General features: G+C 36.2%; 1 protein-coding gene across 1 annotated transcript in view; it reads left to right on the top strand.

Annotated features, from left to right (window-relative positions):
• Nucleotides 1–14,975: 14,975 nt before the first annotated feature.
• The window catches only part of LOC106067656 (adipokinetic hormone/corazonin-related peptide receptor variant I-like), a 46,082-nt gene continuing 39,863 nt past the window's right edge, over nt 14,976–21,194 (top strand). The window contains exon 1 of the mRNA XM_056042615.1: nt 14,976–15,434. The gene's annotated coding sequence lies outside the window, so the exon portion shown is untranslated. The remainder of the gene's footprint in view (nt 15,435–21,194) is intronic.

The following is a 21,194-nucleotide window of genomic DNA, read 5'->3' as shown; positions in this document are numbered from 1 at the left end:
GGTTTGCGGGACATGTTCTCAGAAAAATTAAATTACGCGTACCAAGAGTTTCGATGACATTGAGGCCAATACAAGGACACTGGGATATCCTCGTATAACATGGCACCACACTTTCACGGAGGACCTCAGAGCAGTGGACACCAGGGAGGAAGAGGCTTTAGACATTGCCAGTGACAGATCTTTGAGGAGACAGCTTGACGCCCACCTCGCGGCCCGTGAGGATACAAGTCTAAGTAAGAAGCGTAACATTCGACCCCAGGGCCATATCCGTCCCGCACACACTGCTATCCGGCCCTTCGAAAGTTATGTACGTAATGTCATTAATGCATAATGAAGCCATTGACGGTCCGCTCGATTGTACAGTATGACTTATTGTAGCACTGCTGACCAACAAACATAAGTCTGAAATAATCTACTCCCCTCCCTTTCCGGCTAAAACTATTTAACATCCATTGCTTAGAAATAATCCCATCTTAGACTTTTATGATCTTCTACTCAAGCTCTGACAGCGACGTATCTTATAGCTTGATTCCGGGCCGGATTTAAGTATATGGTGGTACCGGGGCTGGATGTTTGTGGGGTTCGCTCGAATTTTTCAAAACCTTTATTGATTAAATGAATGAATGGAAAAATGTAAATGTAAGGTCTGGCATTGTTTTAGAAGAAAGAAATATAGTTTTTGTAAATTTAATCTAATTTGCCTTTTAAAAGAATTTTTAATTTGCAAATTTGAGTTTTAAAAAGTGTATATTTTTGAGTTTTTGGGGGATAAGAACCTTGGATGACGCTACGTCGTAGATCCGAAGCTGTGTTTACTTATTACAAGCATGCTACAAGCGTACACTTTTTAATCGCGACATATTTGCTAGAATAAAAATGCGAAAAAAAAAACAAGCTTAAAAGATTCTGGCCCGTCGAAATTCGGAGATATTTTTGTTTTGTGGATGCCCTTTCTTGTCAGGGGATGTAACCTTGCTTGCCCTCCCTAAATCCGGCCCTGCCTTGGTTACACATTTTATTTTCGCTGTCTTAAAGCTCATTATTCAAGCCATTTTGTTCTGTGTGCTAGTTATTTGAACAACTAGCTTGCAGAAGATAAAAAGTCTTATTGGCGGCACTAAGGTTGGTGTCACCTGGTGCCAGGGACGGACTGGCTCAATATGTGCATTTGGGAAAATTCCCGGTGGGCCGGTACCCTAATGGGCCGGTAGGGCCACCGAGAGGGCCGCATGGATGCCACTACGGCACGTATTGTTAAAGGTTTTATAAAGTTCTCTTATAAAAGTAACCCTTTGAATGTCCTATTATAAAAACAACAGGCTTGGCAATGTAATACTTCTTTACATTAGTTAGATTAAATTAGTATTACACTGCAATCTAACACACTTTCCGAAATAATGTAATAGCCTACATCGGTAGACAGTGCTTCTAGTAGGCTTCATTCTATACATACTTAGCGATTAAAAAGCAACACAAGGCCTATATATCTTATAAGGATATAGTGTTCACTTTATGCACTTGTACTGTTATATTTGCACTATCAAATATTTTGAGAACCTTATGACATACAATTTATCAGCCGGATTGTCTAGAAATGCCTGGGCCGATTTTGACACCCAGTCCGCCCTGCCCGGTGCGGTTAAAAAAAAATTGTCATCCCTCCAACAACTTTTAGAAAACATTTCCCAACATAAACTAGTGTTAGTTTCTTTTTTTTTTTTTTTGTTTTTTGTTTGTGTGCTTTTTTGTTTGTTAAACCATATAAAGTGATCTTATTACTTAGATTTACAAATGTATGTCGATTCTATTATAGAATTTTACCGTCAATGGCATTTTTTCAATAGATATTACGTATACTAAAATGCGAGTTTATTTAAAACACGTATTAACCGAACATATTTTCTTTGTTAGACTCTAGAGATGATTAAAGTTAATAAAAATGGCACTACATTATGACAGTGATATTTCAAATTTTACTAGTTGCTTATATCAATACATGTATGTCCACCGACCACTTAGACAGCTAGGGGGCCCAAAGGAGCACTGAAAGCTTACCCAGCGGGGTACGGGGAAAAGCCTCGGGCGTTTCCTGTTTTTCTGAGTTTCAGAAACGCATTCATCTTGGATGTTCAGTGCATTATCTCTTGTAAGAAGATTGCAGCTTTTAACTAAAATTATATTAAGGAACTGGTGGGATGGTTTGATACTGTGAAGAAATGCTAAGCAGTAGGGTATGTAATATTTTGATTGGCTTAATCTTCATAAGTATGACGCTTTCTAGCTGTTCTGTCCATAGTACATTTTGGTAACAATATCAATGTACTTGAATAATAATAAATAATGGAATAATAATGGGTGTTTTCACCCGAGGCGGATCCCATTCCTTTTTCCTCCAGAAAGGCCACTTCCAAGACGTATGCATCAATCAATTCAATTGCAACATTAGTATAACGGCGAACTGACATAAGTTGTAAACTCTTGTATCCATTCAGCTTACGAACCATTTTGTTTTCACCTTTACTTCAATATTAGTTTTCAGCTTTACGTCATTATTAGTTTTAAGACAGTTATCATAATTCAATATTAACTTTAATCCAATGTTAGTTTACAACTTTATTTCAATAACTTTTTTTTCAACTTTATTTCAATTTTAGTTTTCTACTAGTTGGAATTCAACTTGAAATTCCTGATCCTCGGCGGTGGCTGATAATTATTTGGAATCTCTGCTCTCATTTTTACATTTAACCTACAAATAGGATAAAAGAAGTATTCCTTTTTTTTTGTATCTCCGCTTTCTTTGTTCTTTGTTTTTCTTTTATCTCTTTATCGAATTTTCTCCTTTTGTCCTTTTTGTTTTGTTTATTTCTGTCTTTGTTTTTCTTTATTTTCTGATTTGTTTCTTAATTGTAACTTCATCATCCAGAAAACATAAAGGAACGTTTCTTTTGTTTCTGTGTGTAGACTTTGTTCTCTCCATTATATAACTCGTTCCTGGCCATTACAGTCTGTATCTCTACAAAAGCGTCTATCAACTCTCTCTGTTTGTCTATCTGTCTGGCAAAACGTTTGTACACGTTATTTCTTCCACACCTATTCTCGGATCAAGTAGATTCTTCGCACAATTATTAATTATTCAATGCAATAATCATTGAAAAAAATCTGTCAATGTACATATAAAAAAAAAGAAAAGTGAAATTTTCAGACCTTGTGCTCTATAGGGCAGATGATGTAAAGGTCATCTGTTACTGTGGTTAACAAAGGCGTCATGAGGACAGCACAACGGCCAACCGCCTTTACTTTTCCCCAACTAATGTTAGGTATCCATTAGAACTGGAGGGACTCAGAGGGCCCAAATATCTCGAAATTAAAAGTTCCAGCCTTCACCAGGATTCGAACCCGAGACCACAGGTTTGGAAGCCAAGCGCTTTACCGCTTAGCCACCGCTCCTACTATGATATACTATGATATACATCAAGTGAAATGTAAACACCAGAATCATTCTCTTGTGCAGATCATAATTCAGCAAATTGCTAGAATCCAAACCTCAGATTATCTAGATGGGGGATCCAAACGAATTTTTTTTCCTTCTTTTTTTTTTGGATGGGAAGGATGTTTAATTATAAAAGTTTGAGAAGCACCATTCTTCATGAAATATTAACACCCAATTTATGTTTGAAAATGATATTTAAATCGAATGTATGTCCTGCTTCGTAGATTTGATTTTAAATCTTACATTCATTTATATATTTAAGCTTAACCCACACATTCCACAGACAAGCAGATGTTTTGTTATTATTTTTTGTACATATCAACGATCAATAATGACAGCAATACACAAACTCAACAAAGGTTACTGTTACGTAGCATAAAGCAGCTGTTGCATTAAGTTTATTTTTAGATTCTGCATTAATTATGTTGTTTGATACCAACAAGGGAAATTAATCCTTCAGTATTCACAGACACGGTTAAACATGAAGGGTTTCGTCCCCTTAGATAATTGAACACGCTATTCTTCATTGACCCACCCACAATAAATTTGAACAAGTATTTATTTTCCCTAGAAAATATGCAGCACTCAATAATCAATAAAAAAAACAACAATTACTCCTTTAATTGTTGGGAATTAATTGCTTTTCATTAGATCAGGATTTTATTTTAATTATTTTTTTTTTTGCTTATTTATATTCGTCCGCGTCACCTTTTCCCATTATTTTCTTTCTACATTTAGACAGTTTACACTGTTCTCCCCCACCCCATTGAGTACATTGTCCTTTAAAATAAATGTACCACTAACCATATAAAAATAGGTCTGCGGTTTCGGTACATACGTCCACATTCCTCCCGTGTTTTAGAACGTGCTATTATGCCTCGTTACTGTCTGGACATGCCAGTTTGAAGGCTATCATCAAGACAGGAGTAAGACTAACCCCCTCCCCCCCCCCCCGCCCTTACGCTGGGGTGGACATTTGTTGATACACGGTTGTTTGGGTTGTTGCTCCTGACCACTAGCGGATCCAGAACTTTGGAGTGGGGGGGGGCGATTTTTTTCCAAACCCTAATCCTAACGCCCAGTAAACCCTAACCCTATGCATAAACGTGTGTACAGAACACACACACACACACACATATATATATATATATATATATATATATATATATATATATATATATATATATATATATATATATATATATATATATATATATATATATATATATATGAGAATTTTAAAAAGCAGCATTTCTCAACCTTCGGCGAAAAAAGTTTGGGGCAAAGCCCCGACGACAAAACCATTTTCTTGTATTCTACACTGCAGAAACGCATTCTCCTGACATCTAAAGCTTATTATTCATCAATGGAGTTCGGGGCGAAGCCCCGACGACAAAAGCATTTTCTTCTATTCTTCACTACAGAAACGCATTCTCCTGACATCTACAGTTTATTATTCATCAATGAAGTTCGGGGCGAAGCCTGACGCTAAAAGCATCTTCTTGTATTCTTTACTGCAGAAGCGCATTCTCCTGACATCTACGCTTATTATTCATCAATGGAGTTCGGGGCGAATCCCCGACGACAAAAGCGTTTTCTAGCATTATTCACTGCAGAAACGCATTTTCCTGACATCTACGCTTATTATTCATCAATGGAGTTCCGGGCGAATCCCCGACGACAAAAGCGTTTTCTAGCATTCTTCACTGCAGAAACGCATTTTCCTGACATCTACAGCTCATTATTCATACTATTAAAAAAAAGGACTTTTGAATAATATTGTACTTGAAAGATATTCTAATATGAATTTATAAGCCTTTAATACATTGCAAATAAAACCGATTTATTCCTTGAAAAGATAAGATACCCCACATATTTAGATTTTGGCTTTGAGGATCGCCGCTGAAAAAAAATTATTCGATAAATAATATTCAATAACATTGTAGTATAAGTTGTGAGTTATAGTCCCAAATTTATTTAACTAGAAAAATATCCGATTGAGTAAATGTTGGGAAAAGGCGACTATGAATGTATATTTTTCGGTTTAGAACTCATCTCAATCATGATTCTTATACTGAAAAATTTCGTTTAAATTCTAACTTTTCCAATGCAAAGTCTTTCTTAAAATAATTATGATAAATTCATGTGAAATTACATAAACTCTGGAAATGGGAGGGGCGGTAGAAGTAGGGCGACTCGATATAAGAATTAAATTTATAGTATATATAAATTATCTTAGTGGTAGATTTTTTACATTTTGTAATTTCTAAACAATAATACTAAAAGAAAAAGTATTGGTTTGTCCGATGGGGGAAATGCAATTGCATATATCGCCCTTCCCACCTGGTGCAACCCTTTTTCCAGTGGCGTAACTAAGGGGGGGGTGGGGGGGGAGAATTTTAAAATCCCCTAGGGGGGCCCCCAAATGGGTGTCCGAAATTTATTTGTAAATACATAAATTAATATATTTGATTGACAAATAGTGTCAACGGGTGTCTTTTTTTTCAACATTTATGGATTAAATTTATCACAAAGACTAGATCTAGGTCTATCAGTACGTTGACTTTGTTGACATTTTAAAAATATTTTTTTCCCACAGAGATCAATTTTTTTTTAAAACAATAGTCCTACATTTTAAACTTTGTTTCCACGAATAAAACTGCATGATATACAGCGAATTCCAGGTATCTTGTTACCTTTACAAATAATAGAGCTAAATGGCGAGTATTATATGGCTACACTAATTAACATTGAAGCAAAATTTACAGAATCGAGTATAACAGATCTAAAAGTTATTCTTAATAATGCTAAAATTGTCCATTATTCGGGTTTGGCGTCTATAATTTCAGAATTAAACTTCACACTCGAGTTATTACCCCTTTATTCGTCTTTCCTCAATTCAATGGAAACTCTTTTTATTTCCATCTAATCCTTTTGCTTTCACACAAAACATAAACAAAAAAATAATGACGTAATATCATATAATATTAACACATCCTTCCTTTTGAAGTTATTATCACACCCTTCCTTTTAAAGTTCTTAAGAGTGATATCTACTAGCAGGGCCGGCCCTAGCATTTGCGGGGCACTATGCGAAACGGATCGCGCGGGGCCTAGTCTGGGTAGGGATAAGCATAATGTCAAAATTATTTTTTTTTAATTAGAAAATAGGCCTACTTTCGTCTTTGTAATAAATTTGTATCAAATGAAAGCTCGCAATACCAAATACCGCTAACTCAGGCCACTTCCATTACGTCATGTGAGAGTGTCACAGTCTTAGTTGACATTGCATGATCTAAAGTTCACGTCATGTTAAGAGTTTAAAAGACACGTGGAATTCCTGATGTAGAAAACAGGAAGTAGAATGAATAAAGTTGACTTTGAGTTCAGTCAAGTCAGTCAAGTCAAGCAGACAAGAGAAGTCAAATGTTATTCTTTAGACCGGATGGTCAAGTAATATTTTGGTCCGGGATGGACAGCAGCGACTTAGAAAAGTCTGTAGTAATTTCAGTTAGAAAGTAACTTGTGGGCAGTTGTTGCCAGTGGTCTTTTGAGACGTGTATTAGTTAATCTATATTTCTACACAGTGTTGCCCGCTGAGATGCGGACGTGATTTGTTGTTAACGTATTGAATACTTTTGATACCGCTGTTATGCGGATAGGATTATTATTTCTTGACTTGTAGCACTAACAAGGAGTGCAGTATATTATTATCATTTTAGTAAAATAAACTTCATGTTGTCTGCTGAACGGACTTGAGTCAGTCAGTTTGTACTATTTGTCTTGTCACGTGCCTAGAGTACTTCAGGAAGCAAGAACCCAGTATTACACCATTCAACGTTCATTGACAGAGAGATCATTCTCAAAGCTGAAGTTCATCAAAAACTATTTCAGGAGCACAATGACGCAAGAAAGGCCTATCATGGTTTTAATGTCAGTGAAGTTACAAATACTAGTAAGTATCGATGTAGTTGATGTTATAGATGTCTTTGCTGCACAGAATGCACGACGTGAAGCGATATCAATTTAGATTTGTCACTTGTGCAATATTTAACTAATAAACAACGGTATTATTCATTAAGAGTCTTGATGATTACTTTTTGTTAAGTCTACTGATATACAGAACCAAATTTTTTTAGTGGCTTATTTATTTTTGCGTACATTATCTCATGTCATATGTCGAATGTCAAAATGCAAGGGGCCCCCAAAGAGGTCAATCCCCCCGGGCCCCCAAATCCCTAGTTACGCCCCTGATTTTTCATTTAAATTTACTAATGATAAAATTTGAGATTAGAGTATGGTACGACATAATATACAATGGGTTCACATATCAATACGTAGTTTATATTATATAGATATTCAACTAATTTTGTTCACAAACTATGATTCTCCATAAAAATAGGGCCGCCCCCCCCCCCCACTCAGAGGGCAGTACATGCAATTGCCCTCCCGCCAACCCCACCGAATCGACCAAGATACCAGAAAGGGAGCGACATAATATAAAATTTATAGATTAATTCAACTAATTTTGTTCACAAACTATGATTTCTCCATAAAAGTAGGACCGCCCCCCCCCACTCAAATGGTTTAGGTGGGAAGGGCAGTAGAGGTATTCGCCCCCCCCCCCACCTCCAAACGGTAAACAGGGAACGACACAATAACAAGTTTTAATCATATAGATATTTAATTGATTCTGTTAGCAAGCTGTGATTTCTACTAATAAATTGGACCGCCCCCCCCCACTCGAAAGTGTATGGGGGGGGGGGGCGGGATTGATACCTTTGCCCCCTCCCGACCCCACCAAATCGGTCAACATACTAGAGAAGGGGGCGAAATAATAAGAAAAATAGGTTGAAATATAAATAATTAGTATATATTATTAACATAAGTAATAAATTTGTATACAAATTGTGTGAATTCTATACTAAAATTCGACCGCCCCCCCCCCTGGATCCGCCAGTGCTCCTGACAACCAGACCAACCAAGTTGTAGGCGTATTTGTTTCTGTCAAACTTGACCAAATGTTGAACAAGCTTTCTTGTAATCACAAATAAACGAAAGTGTTACTATTGTGTATAACCCAGCTTTCAACTTGAACGTAGAGACATGTAAAAACACGGAATGAAATGTTCATATCTTGAACATTTTCAACACAATACGAATTACTTTTAACTTTAACTTTCACTCTCCTACTAACTGCCATAGACTTACTTGTGTTTGCATCAGAATGTATTCAGAATCCAATTGTGCGACTCATTCTTACATCAGAAACTCGCCCATTCATTCCTGATTAACAATCTAGGGCATAATTGTACTAGTAAGATTATTTTGTAACATAACTCTAAATTTATTTGTCTTGGCCTATTTGAAACACATATGTTATGTGTTTCAGAGACCGCCTTAGGAGATGGCACACACCCAACGACCCGCTCTTTAAAGAAAATAGTCATTTTGTCTTTGTTAGCCCAGCGTTTAAATAAATAATCGTGGCACTGATACAATGACATTCACCCAGGGTCCCGCGCGCTGCTAAGGACGCCTCTGTGTTTATTTAACGTTGCAATGACTTCGGAAGATTCTTTGTAGCTCACGCAAACCTTCTATAAATCAGTTATAATAAAAAAAAACATTAGTAAATACATTTGTTTAAAAGAAAATGCCTTCATTGTAAAACGAAAAATAAAATATTTAACAAATATTAATTAACCAGTTATTGAGCTCGTACTTTGATACCGTCAGCCAGATGTACCAACGACGCTACCCACTGGGCAAGAGGATAATGAATAGTTGCGAAATGGACTTCATTCACCAATCATAAACAAACAACATTTAGTCACGTGATAATATTTATAAAACAAAGAAACAAAACTGTCACGTGATAGCCATTGTATATTAAAATTAGATCTTAATTTGTATAGAAGAGATAGAGAATCACCATTAGTAAAATCACTAAGCTTACAGACACTTTAGGACAGAAGAATAAAAAGCAAAGTAGCTATAATACATAAAACACTAAACCATAACTTATAATTAGAAAAACAAAACCTAATGAAATACTCAGAAAGACACACAGCTAGAGGCACATTTCAAGTGCTCCTTCTTCCCTAGTGCCATTAGAGAAGGGAATGGGTTGCCTGAATCAGCCAGGAAAACCAACGCCTTAAGTCATTGATTGAAATATTTGACTAGATTAATACATGAAAGCGTAGGACCTAATTAACTTCTTTTTTAGGGAACGTCTCTAAGATATAACATAGCTAAGAAAATAAAAATATTCAATGTGCTGTCATATTCCTGTTATGCTATGTTTCAAGCCGAACTAAGTGACTCAGGAATTGAGAATCTCTTTTAGGCATTCTTTGTATAGTATTCAAACCTTAATTGTCTTACGATATTTAGACTAGCGTCTCCATGACGTTTGATCATTTTCTGAACTATTGAATGCAAAGCGTACATCAACTCACTCTGTCTGGTACAATTTGTGTACACGTTAGTTCTTTCACACGCATTCTCGGATCAAGTTGGAACGTCACACAGATATTTGTTGTACCTAAAAATACACGAATCAATACAATAATAACAGTTTATTAATGAATTATTAAACAGGCATTAATTATACTAGATAGTGCGAGATGTCGCTGTGGAGTCCTTCACATTATTACGTGTATACACTTTTTTTTCCCACTTCCCATTTTCGGATCAAGTTTAAATTTCACTTAAGTATTCTTAGTCAATGACGATACACGAATCATTCATAAATCAACCAATTAGTTAATAAATTAGTGAAAAAAAAGAAAAATTGTAATTTATTTATTTGTTTTATATAGGAAATAAGGGATAATATTAGTGTTGTATTGAGATATACGACAGTGATGTTGCGGTTAGTCCCCTTAGATAATCTTTTTGTTTAAAAGAAATATTTGTGTTTTGTTTCTAGCGAAGAAAAGAAAGGACAAGCAAATAACGTTAGACCAGCTCAAGCCTCTAATGTATAACGGATAAATAAGGTTTCGCCTTCCGGCAACTGAAACTAAAAGATGTCTTACAGAACAAGTCAGAACTATTGCTTTATTTCCCCTTCACCAAGTATCCTCACATCTAGAGCAGAGTTCTAAAAACAAATCTCCCTATTTACTATTTTGAATCCCTTTGTTACTTTCTTTATTTCTTCTACGTCTCTACAATTTTATCCCCCTCACCCCCTCACCCCAACCAAAAAGAAAAAAAATCCTATCAATATGAAAAAAAAAAGCTTATATCATTTATGTATTTTTAAATTTTGAATATTACAAATTTTATAAACTGGATTGTAAAAATGATTTTATTTTAAAATGTTTGATATTTTTTATTAACATTTCATTCACAAAGTATGCACAAACTTCTGTACCAATTTGATAGACCGAACCTTTTCTGGAGAATATTAGGCAGTAGTTGCTGACTCTCATGTCATCCTATGCACCGTAATCGCTTTCTTTTATAATTAATGATTTGTAACATCAAGTTTTAATTGTTCAATACATAAATATTAATCCATGGCCTCCTTCACTCGTGAAGCGACTATGGATCATCTGATTGAAATGAGATGAATGCCTGGGCATTAGCTGTGCTCGTAACGATGTCGCCCACACATCAGTTCCCCCCTCTCTACGTAGCTGATGTATGCAAAAGAACAGCAGTGCCGATACAGTTTGGGGTCAGGGCATCGCAGGTTCTGCCAAGGTATAGCACTGGGTGCTGCAAACTGCCTTAGGGCCCCCAGTCCCTGAATTTTCCTCAGGGTTTGACTCCCGACGCCTTTAACATGATTGGGTATAGCTGCAAAGCAGCGGAGGTTTGAATTCAGTTTTCCTTCTCCTAGGTGGGTAGCCAGCCATGGCTTAAGAGGCCCTTCATCCCGAAGCTCAGTGATTAAGGAGCCAGTTACTCTCCTTTGCCCGTTCTTCTGTTAGTGAGAACAGTTCCGCCGTACACAATATCTGAGCCACACGAGAAGGCCTGGAGTTGGACTGGTGGTCAGAGGCTATTTGAGACGCATGCCATTAGGAAGCATTTTATAGGTAGTGGAGTGCTTATATCTATTACCATTTTCGGCAATGACAACCTTGTGGAAACACAATACAAAGCTTCGCTAGACTTCCTATACTCTGTACAGTAGAATTACCAACATTTATTTATATTTATTAACCATAGTTACAAATACGAAATAGGTTATACTTATTTTTTTTAATATTCCATTTTCTTTTCTACTCAAATTTTTGGAGCGGTAAATCTATCTATTTATATCTTTGTGAAAAAATATTACTAATTGGCCACACAGGTGAAACTCTGGTTTGACCACCATAATTTTGTTAAAAATATAATCATCTTAAGATTAATTTGGTGTATTTAACACGCGTCGATAGAAATTTTCTCATGTTTTCAGTAAAGAGTTTAATAAATACATAGACGGTCAGAATCTAATAATATTTCTTTAAACTAAACTGTTTTTATATATTACTAAGAAAAGAATTACTAACTTGTAGGGTTTTGTCCGTTTGACCAACAAACTTTCTGAAGGATATACATAATAATAATAATAATAATAATAATAATAATCTTTATTGTCCGTATGGAAATTTGTCTTACAATTTGTGCATTACACCAAACAAAAAACATTATAACTATAAGAAACCAAAGTGTACATTCACACCAGACCACTAGCGGATCCAGAACTTTGGAGTGGGGGGAGCGATTTTTTTCCAAACCCTAACCCCAACGCCCAGTAAACCCTAACCCTATGCATAAATGTGCGTACAGCACACACACACACACACACACACACACACATATATATATATATAGCATTTCTCAACCTTCGGCGAAAAACAAAACAACTGGGGCAGTGCCATAAGGTTCTCTTGTGTTCGCCCCGACGCCAAAAGCGTTTTCTTGCTTTTTTCACTGCAGAAACGTATTCTCCTGACGTCTACAGCTCATTATTCATCAATGGAGTTCGGGGCGAAGCCCCGACGCCAAAAGCGTTTTCTTGCATTCTTCACTGTAGAAACGCATTCTCCTGACAAGTACAGCTCATTATTCATCAATGGAGTTCGGGGCGAAGCCCCGACGCCAAAAGAGTTTTCTTGCTTTTTTCACTGCAGAAACGTATTCTCCTGACATCTACAGCTCATTATTCATCAATGGAGTTTGGCGCGAAGCCACGACGCCAAAAGCGTTTTCTTGCATTCTTCACTGCAGAAACGCATTCTCCTGACAAGTACAGCTCATTATTCAGCAATGGAGTTCGGGGCGAAGCCCCGACGCCAAAAGCGTTTACTTGCTTTTTTCACTGTAGAAACGTATTCTCCTGACATCTACAGCTCATTATTCATCAATGGAGTTCGGGGCGAAGCCCCGACTCCAAACGCGTTTTCTTGCATTCTTTACTGCAGAAACTATTCTCCTGACATCTACAGCTCATTATTCATCAATGGAGTTCGGGGCGAAGCCCCGACGCCAAAAGCGTTTTCTTGCATTCTTCACTGTAGAAACGCATTCTCCTGACAAGTACAGCTCATTATTCATCAATGGAGTTCGGGGCGAAGCCCCGACGCCAAAAGAGTTTTCTTGCTTTTTTCACTGCAGAAACGTATTCTCCTGACATCTACAGCTCATTATTCATCAATGGAGTTTGGCGCGAAGCCACGACGCCAAAAGCGTTTTCTTGCATTCTTCACTGCAGAAACGCATTCTCCTGACAAGTACAGCTCATTATTCAGCAATGGAGTTCGGGGCGAAGCCCCGACGCCAAAAGCGTTTACTTGCTTTTTTCACTGTAGAAACGTATTCTCCTGACATCTACAGCTCATTATTCATCAATGGAGTTCGGGGCGAAGCCCCGACTCCAAACGCGTTTTCTTGCATTCTTTACTGCAGAAACTATTCTCCTGACATCTACAGCTCATTATTCATCAATGGAGTTCGGGGCGAAGCCCCGACGCCAAAAGCGTTTTCTTGCATTCTTTACTGAAGAACGCATTCTCCTGACCTAAAGCTCATTATTCTTACTATTAAAAAAGGACCTTTCGAATAATGTTGTACTTTAAAAATATTCTAATATGAATTTAATTTATAGATTTGTTCCTTGAAAAGATAGGATACCCCACATACTTAGATTTTTGATTTGAAGATTGCCACCGAAAAAAACATTATTCGATAAATAGTATTCAAGTAGATTATGAAATTAATTGTGAGTTATAGTCCCAAATTTATTTAACTAGAAAAATATCAGATTGAGTAAATGTTGGGAAAAGGCGACTAAGAAAAGATTATCTGGGTTTAGAACTCATCTCAATCATGACTCTTATACTGAAAAATTTTGTTTGAATTCTAACTTTTCCAATGCAAAGTCTTTCTTAAAATAATTATGATAAATTCATGGGAAATTACATAAACTTTGTCTGGAAAGGGAAGGGGCGGTAGAGTGAAAATGATTAATCCTCGCTCCTTTAAAAATTTCTTCTAAAGATTGCATTTGGCATTAAAGAATAGGGGTGGGGCGACTCGATATAAGAATTTAATTTATATTATATATAAATTATATTAGTGACAGATTTTTTAAATTTTGTAATTTCTTAACTATAATACAAAAAGAAAAAGTATTGATTTGTCCGATGGGGGAAATGCGATTGCATGTATCACCCCTCCCACCTGGTACAACCCTTTTTCATTTAAATTTACTAATGATACAATTTGAGATTAGAGTGTGGTACGACATAATATACAATGGGTCACATATCAATACGTAGTTTATATTATATAGACGTTAAACTAATTTTGTTCACAAACTATGATTCTCCACAAAAATAGGACCGCCCCCCCCCCAGCACTCAGAGGGCTAGAATGGGGAGGGCAGTACATGCAATCGCCCCTCACCCCATCGAATCGGCCAAAATACCAGAAAGGGAGCGACATATTATAAAATTTATATATTTATTCAACTAATTTTTGTTCACAAACTATGATTTCTCTATAAAAACGGACCGCCCCCCCCACTCAAAGGGTTTAGACCGCCCCCCCCCCTGGATCCGCCAGTGCACCAGACTCACTCATAATTTATATGTGACAAAGTCTAATGTGTAAGACTTGACAAGAGATGATATAAAAGCACATTTTTTTGTATTACGCGTTACCTTCTAATATTGTGATTCAATTATTTTTTTTAGATTTGGACTACAGTACATTAAACAAATTAAATTAAAATAAACACTTTTTTTAGCAACCATTGCGAATGCTCCAACTGAGTCAGCGTTTTGTGTACATTTTTTGCGAGGTGTTGATACTTCTGGTTAGTTTTCCGCTCTGTACCGTAATTACTATCAACGACGGACGACAAGAGGCTGAACTGGTCGATCTGATCACAGTTCTGTCCGCTAAGTAAAGGGATAGAATTTCTGTGTCCGCCAGCGAGTTTGTGAAGAGAGAGAAAGAGGTTGGAGAGAGAGTTTCTAAGATGAAAAGATTTGTTGAACATTATATTTCAAATCTAATGTCATCTGTGCCGTTCAATCGAAGTATCTTGTACAATTATGATTTATATAGTTCACTAATTTGAAACGACTCATTTTTGGATTCAGTTGTTGGTATCTGGTGAGAGTTAATGAACAATCAAAACAACAATTCACAAGGCAATACATATAAAACTGAGTTCATTCACTTGGATTAGCACTATCATCCGAATGCATATGGAACGTATTGATGCTCTTAGGAGTCTATAAAGAAATTATTGATAAATTTTTGTTTCTGCTAATAAGGCGTAATTAATTAGTTTGGAGTGTAATTAATTATTAAGACCTCCTTAAGCAAACCTTTGTTAATACTTTTTGTTTGGCCTAGTCATGTCTACATGAACGTACAAGGAAATAAATGTTTCTGTGATGGTCAAATGTAAGCATCAGTTTCTAGAGGTAAGCCTACACTATGTATACAGTGCGTGCTAGCTGTTGCTGCTAATTCGTTTGTGAATGCATTACTAACATTAATTATCAATTCATGTGTAAATGTGGTAAGAAATGCAGTTATACTTCTTTCACTACCTAACCGTTGAAATACATTCATGATACAATTTTAATACATTTAAAGATATAGATTCAGTAATAGAAATAGTTGTTTAAAAGTTGCTTCGTATTTAATAATAATAATAATAATAATAATAATCTTTATTGTCCGTATGGAAATGTGTCTAACAATATGTGCATTATACCAAACAAAAAACATTATAACTATAAGAAACCAAAATGTACATTCACACCAGACTCACTCATAATTTACATGTAACAAGTTTATATCAGATTGTTTCTATTTAATGATTTAATTGCCAGGGGAACAAAAGAGTGTTTGTTTCTGTTTGTCTTTGCTATCAGTGTTATGTATCTCTTTTGTGATAGTAAAATCACAATACCTGACCCAAAGGGTGGTTTTTTATTTCTATAATCTTTTTAGCTTTTTTATACATGTTTGTCTCAAACAGCTGCCCAAATGGGGTTTAATTTTTTACCAATGAATTTACCAGCAGCATTTAGGATTCTATAAAGTTTATTTTTATTTTTAAGGCTCAGATTGCCATACCAGACAGTGATACTAAAACTTAAAATATATCAGATGTAAGCGTGATAAAACATAGCCAAGCCCTTTTCGCTAACATTAACTCTTTCTCTCCGTAATTATTTACCATATTCTGGTGGAATCAACGTTAGTGTCGTCAGTTAGGAGAGAAAAAGTTAAACGAAGACAGTTTTCTTAGTAATCGTAATCTTTGTTGCCCTTTTTTGCTGATATACAGATATAGTTGTGTATGCAGATATATACGTATTTTTAGTTTCATTAATCGTAGATGTTTACCTTTTCCAATATGGTAATAATCGAATATATCATACATTTAAATACAACCTATAAAAGGTTTTAGTCTTTATTGGCTGTCGGTGTATATTATTTTTATTTACTGTGTGCTGGCCTCATGTCATCTACATGAACACTTGGTCATAGAATATAACAGACCTCACATGATCTTACCCCTTGATTGACCCACGTTCTTGGCCACGTTGACAGATTTGGCATGTTTCATTTAATTCGGCACACTAGGAATAGGAAAGGCAGGGAGCATTTTCCAAAGGCTGCAGCCAATTTGGACAAGCTATACCATTAGACTTGAGACAAAAATACACCTTCTCAACACAATTGTCATTCCAACAACAACATATACTTTGAGACATGGAAGTCATCTGTCAAAATTGAGAAAAGATTAAACGTGGCTCAACAAAAAATGGCTGAGACTGATTTCGGGAGTCAGTTATACAGCTCGGGTCTTAAACAAGGAAATCCTATGCCGAACTGGAAGTCGAACACTTAGTGAGGTTGTGACATAGCGTCGCAAGAGGTTTGCGGAGCATGTTCTCCGACGACTAAATGAACTACGCATACCAAGAATGCGATGACATGGAGGCTAATCGAGGTAAGCGCAAACAGAAATGTCCTTGTATAACTTGGCGCCACACCTTCATGGAGGTCCTCAGAACAGTGGACACCAGGTGGAAGGAGGCTTCAGAAATAGCTAGTGAGAGATCTTTGTGTAGACAGCTTACCACCCAATGTGCCGAACGGCGCGGGAGGACCTAAGTCTAAGTCTTTAATTCGACTTATTTTTGTCCAACAAATCATTGGAAAGATATAACTAGTCTACTATATATATCAAGTTTTTATATGTGTTCTATGCAAACGTCTACATTAGTATATATTCAATTGTGAGATAAAGAAACGTTATATGTTGCTTGATGTGTGTATGTTGGTATGTGTTTTGAAGAGTATAACCCGGGTCATGTCTGTTTTCACTCGAATCTCAAGTAAGGTTAATTAAACTAAGATAGGTTTCAATTATTGTGTTAATTTTTCCAAACCTTGGTCCGTAAACTTGTTGCAGGTTGCTGTGGTTAAAGAACTTCTAATCACATTGCTTGTTTTAAAATATCTTTAAATATTTCCATCAATTAAGAAGTGTAGTTGACCCTAGTCTCTTAAACGCAATTATCCCTAATAAGTGAAGTTTGGAATGCGCTTGTACAAGAGGCTCTTTATTCACTCTAAGTACAAAGAAATGACAATATATGAATAAAAATGACACTATGCTATTTAAATGCCAACCAACGTAAACATTAGCTTTCTGCGTATCTCTTTCGTACACATTTTTCTCTGCTTCAAAAACATTAGCCACTTGTTTAAACAATTAAAAAAAAAAAGTAACTCTTGGAAAACATTGGAGAGAATTTATTGGCCTTGAGGAGTACTGAGAACATGCTAATGATCCCCAAGTGTGTCTCCGCTGTGCGTGTCTGTTTTACTTCAGATTTAAATTTCACCCTTAAAGCTCGACCCAGAATTATAAAACAAGACACATGGCGCTGCTGAAACAAAGAAAAAAAAATTCCAGTAAACCAGTGAATCTCAAGTTTTTATCATAGACCTGAAGGTTTACCTCCCCACCCCTTCCCTAGACAGCTTCATGGTATGATGGAGCACTGTTAGCTCCAACCTTGGCTTCTGGGTAGGAGACTCGGCACGAAGCATTGCTCTGCATTTTATTTTAGCTTCATAAGCTTGTTCTCCTGGTGTCTAAACTGCCCATAGGTTGTGATATTGCTGGTGAGTGTACAGGACTTCTATAACGGTTGGTCTTGCTACACTCACAATACGTGTACGAATGGCGCAGGTCTCTAAACTGAATTAGGAAGTGGTTGGAATGAGGAACATTCTAAGAAGTTGAGCATACATGTTTTGTAATGATCTTAATCGTTTAAAGATCATTCCCGTGATTAGCCTCTTGAAAAGGGGAAAAGACGCTATTAGTGGTTTGACCTGTCCGTCCGTCTATCTGTCAGTCCTTTTGTCCTTCCGTCCGTCCCGTATAGATTGAAGAAACTAGAAGAGAAAATGAAAATCATAATATTTCAGATCATTCAATGTTCTGATGCAACGGATACTTTTTTTCTTTTCCGAAAGTGAACCATCTAATTTTTAAAATGATATATGTAAGCAGATTTTTCAAAAAAATACACCACTTTTAGATGATAAACTTCAAGGGAGGTAAATCTTTAAAAAATGTCTTAGACTTCTTTATTAATAACTCAAGCTTCATTCATAGATTCGCCATTGATACAAAAAAGTTTGCATCTAAGGGTACAGGTATCAATTCTATTTATTTATTCTATATTCTAGAGCTATAGCCTAGAGTCTAGACCTATAAAATAGATAGAGCGATTACATTCAGGATAAGTAGGCCTAATAGTGGGTAATAGTGCACTATGCTGTTCGAATGGGTAACCAGTTACTTGTGTGGGCTCATTTTTTTTTTAATTTCCTAGCCAGATTACTCCAATATATTAATCGACATTGTTGGGGAATGGGACGTATCTGGGAGCAGTAGCGTCACTAGTGGGTACGAAAAGTGCGGTTGCACCGGATGAAACCATTTTGGGGATGACAACCAAGCTGAAAAAAAATATATCTTGGCAAAGAAGACACATCGGAAGAGATAGTTATATTAAAATCTCTAGATATATGCCCAAACATGCCTCGACACGTCTAGACGGTAGTTTAAGTTTAAATGTCAAAGCACAACGTTATACCACTTCTGTTATAAAGTATAACAAAACAAAAGTTCACGTGATTTTATACCTGTTTCTAATTTTAATTAAATATCATTGTAAAATTTGCAATAACACTTGAATAAATGTCAGAAAAAGTTGGATTTTATAATAGAATTTGTTTAAAATCAATAATAGTAGGTAATCTGCATTTTTTTAACAAAAAGAACTAACTAGCAATAGTATTTATTTATAGTAGGTAATCAGCTCACTGTATTTGTTCAACAAAAAGAACTAACTAGCAATACTGTTTATTAGTAGTAGGTAATCAGCTCACTGTATTTGTTCAACAAAAAGAACTAACTAGCAATACTGTTTATTAGTAGTAGGTAATCAGCTCACTGACGCCAACTACGCGCCAATCTTTGTCAGCTGGTCTTGCCGCTACGGAAGGGGGCGCCAAACAGTTTGAGAAACGCTGCAGTAAACATACATACGTACATGACTGTGTTTAAGTGTGTAAGTGTGTGTATTAGTATTTAGGTGTTGGTGTCCTTATGTGTTATGTGTATGTTCTTCTGTTATTTTGTGTAATGCATGCTTATTGATGCTTATAGATGCAAATTTGTTTGCGTGAAAACCTCTGTGTTTGTTTACTAAGTGCACGTGAGAGTGAACTTGATCTATGTGTGTTTGTATGTGTTTATATTCGGTGTAACGCTGGATTCACTTTTTTTATTTACATTTTTTTTTCTTCGTATCATTACAAATAACTTTTCATTGGAGTAATCTATTTCAAATAAATAAAGTTCTGATCAAATTACAGACTTAATGGATGTGATAGCAAGGTTTCTTCTTTCCTTATTCTCGTAGTAAAGTTCAACTTTCAGACCTTGTGGTCTATAGGGCAGATGATGTAAAGGTCATCCGATTCTGTGGCCTACGGTTAACGAGGGTGTCATGTGGCCAGCACAACGACCAAACGCCTTTACTTTTCCCCAACTAATTTCAGATACCCATTTGAGCTGGGTGGACTCAGAGGCGCCCAAGGATCCCGAAATAAAAATTCTAGTCTTCAACAGATATCGAACCCGGGACCCCCGGTTCAGAAGCCAAGCAATTTACCGCGTCTCCTTATTATTCTCGTACCTGTTTCTTAACATTCCTGTGATTGTTTCATAACATTCCTGTACCTGTTTCTTAACATTCCTGTACCTGTTTCTAGATATTCCTGTACCTGTTTCATAACATTCTCGTACCTGTTTCTTAACATTCCTGTGCTTGTTTCATAACATTCCTGTACCTGTTTCATAACATTCTCGTACCTGTTTCTTAACATTCCTGTGCTTGTTTCATAGCATTCCTGTACCTGTTTCATAACATTCTCGTACCTGTTTCTTAACATTCCTGTGCTTGTTTCATAACATTCCTGTACCTGTTTCTTAACATTCCTGCACCTGTTTTTTTAACATTCCTGCACCTGTTTCTAGATATTCCTGTACCTGTTTCATAACATTCCTGTACCTGTTTTTTTTTAACATTCCTGCACCTGTTGCTTTACATTCCTTTGCTTGTTTCATAGCATTCCTGTACCTGTTTCTTAACATTCCTGTACCTGTTTCCTAAAATTCCTGTGCCTGTTTCATAACATTCCTGTACCTGTTTTCTAACATTCCTGCACCTGTTTTTTTTAACATTCCTGTACCTGTTTCTTAACATTCCTGCACCTGTTTCATAACATTCCTGCACCTGTTTCTAGATATTCCTGCACCTGTTTCTTAACATTCCTGTACCTGTTTTTTTTAACATTCCTGCACCTATTGCTTCACATTCCTTAACCTGTTTCTTATTTTGTACCTAATTCTTAACATTCCTGTGCTGGTTCATAAGATTTATATATTTAAATCAAGACATTACCCTACTTAATTCATAACATTTCTATACCTGGCTCATACTATTTTGTACATGATTCATATCATTCTCGTACGTGGTTCATAACATTTCTGAACCTTACCTAGTGCTAAACCTTACTTAGTGGTAGAGTTAAAGGAAAAACATAATATTACCTCATTCTATATTAATTTTCAATGT

This window comes from Biomphalaria glabrata, chromosome 9, assembly GCF_947242115.1.
Source record: "Biomphalaria glabrata chromosome 9, xgBioGlab47.1, whole genome shotgun sequence".
Classification (NCBI taxonomy): Eukaryota; Metazoa; Mollusca; class Gastropoda; family Planorbidae; genus Biomphalaria; species Biomphalaria glabrata.
The sequence above is the reverse complement of the archived record's forward strand: the minus strand, read 5'-3'. Positions and strand labels throughout refer to the sequence as shown.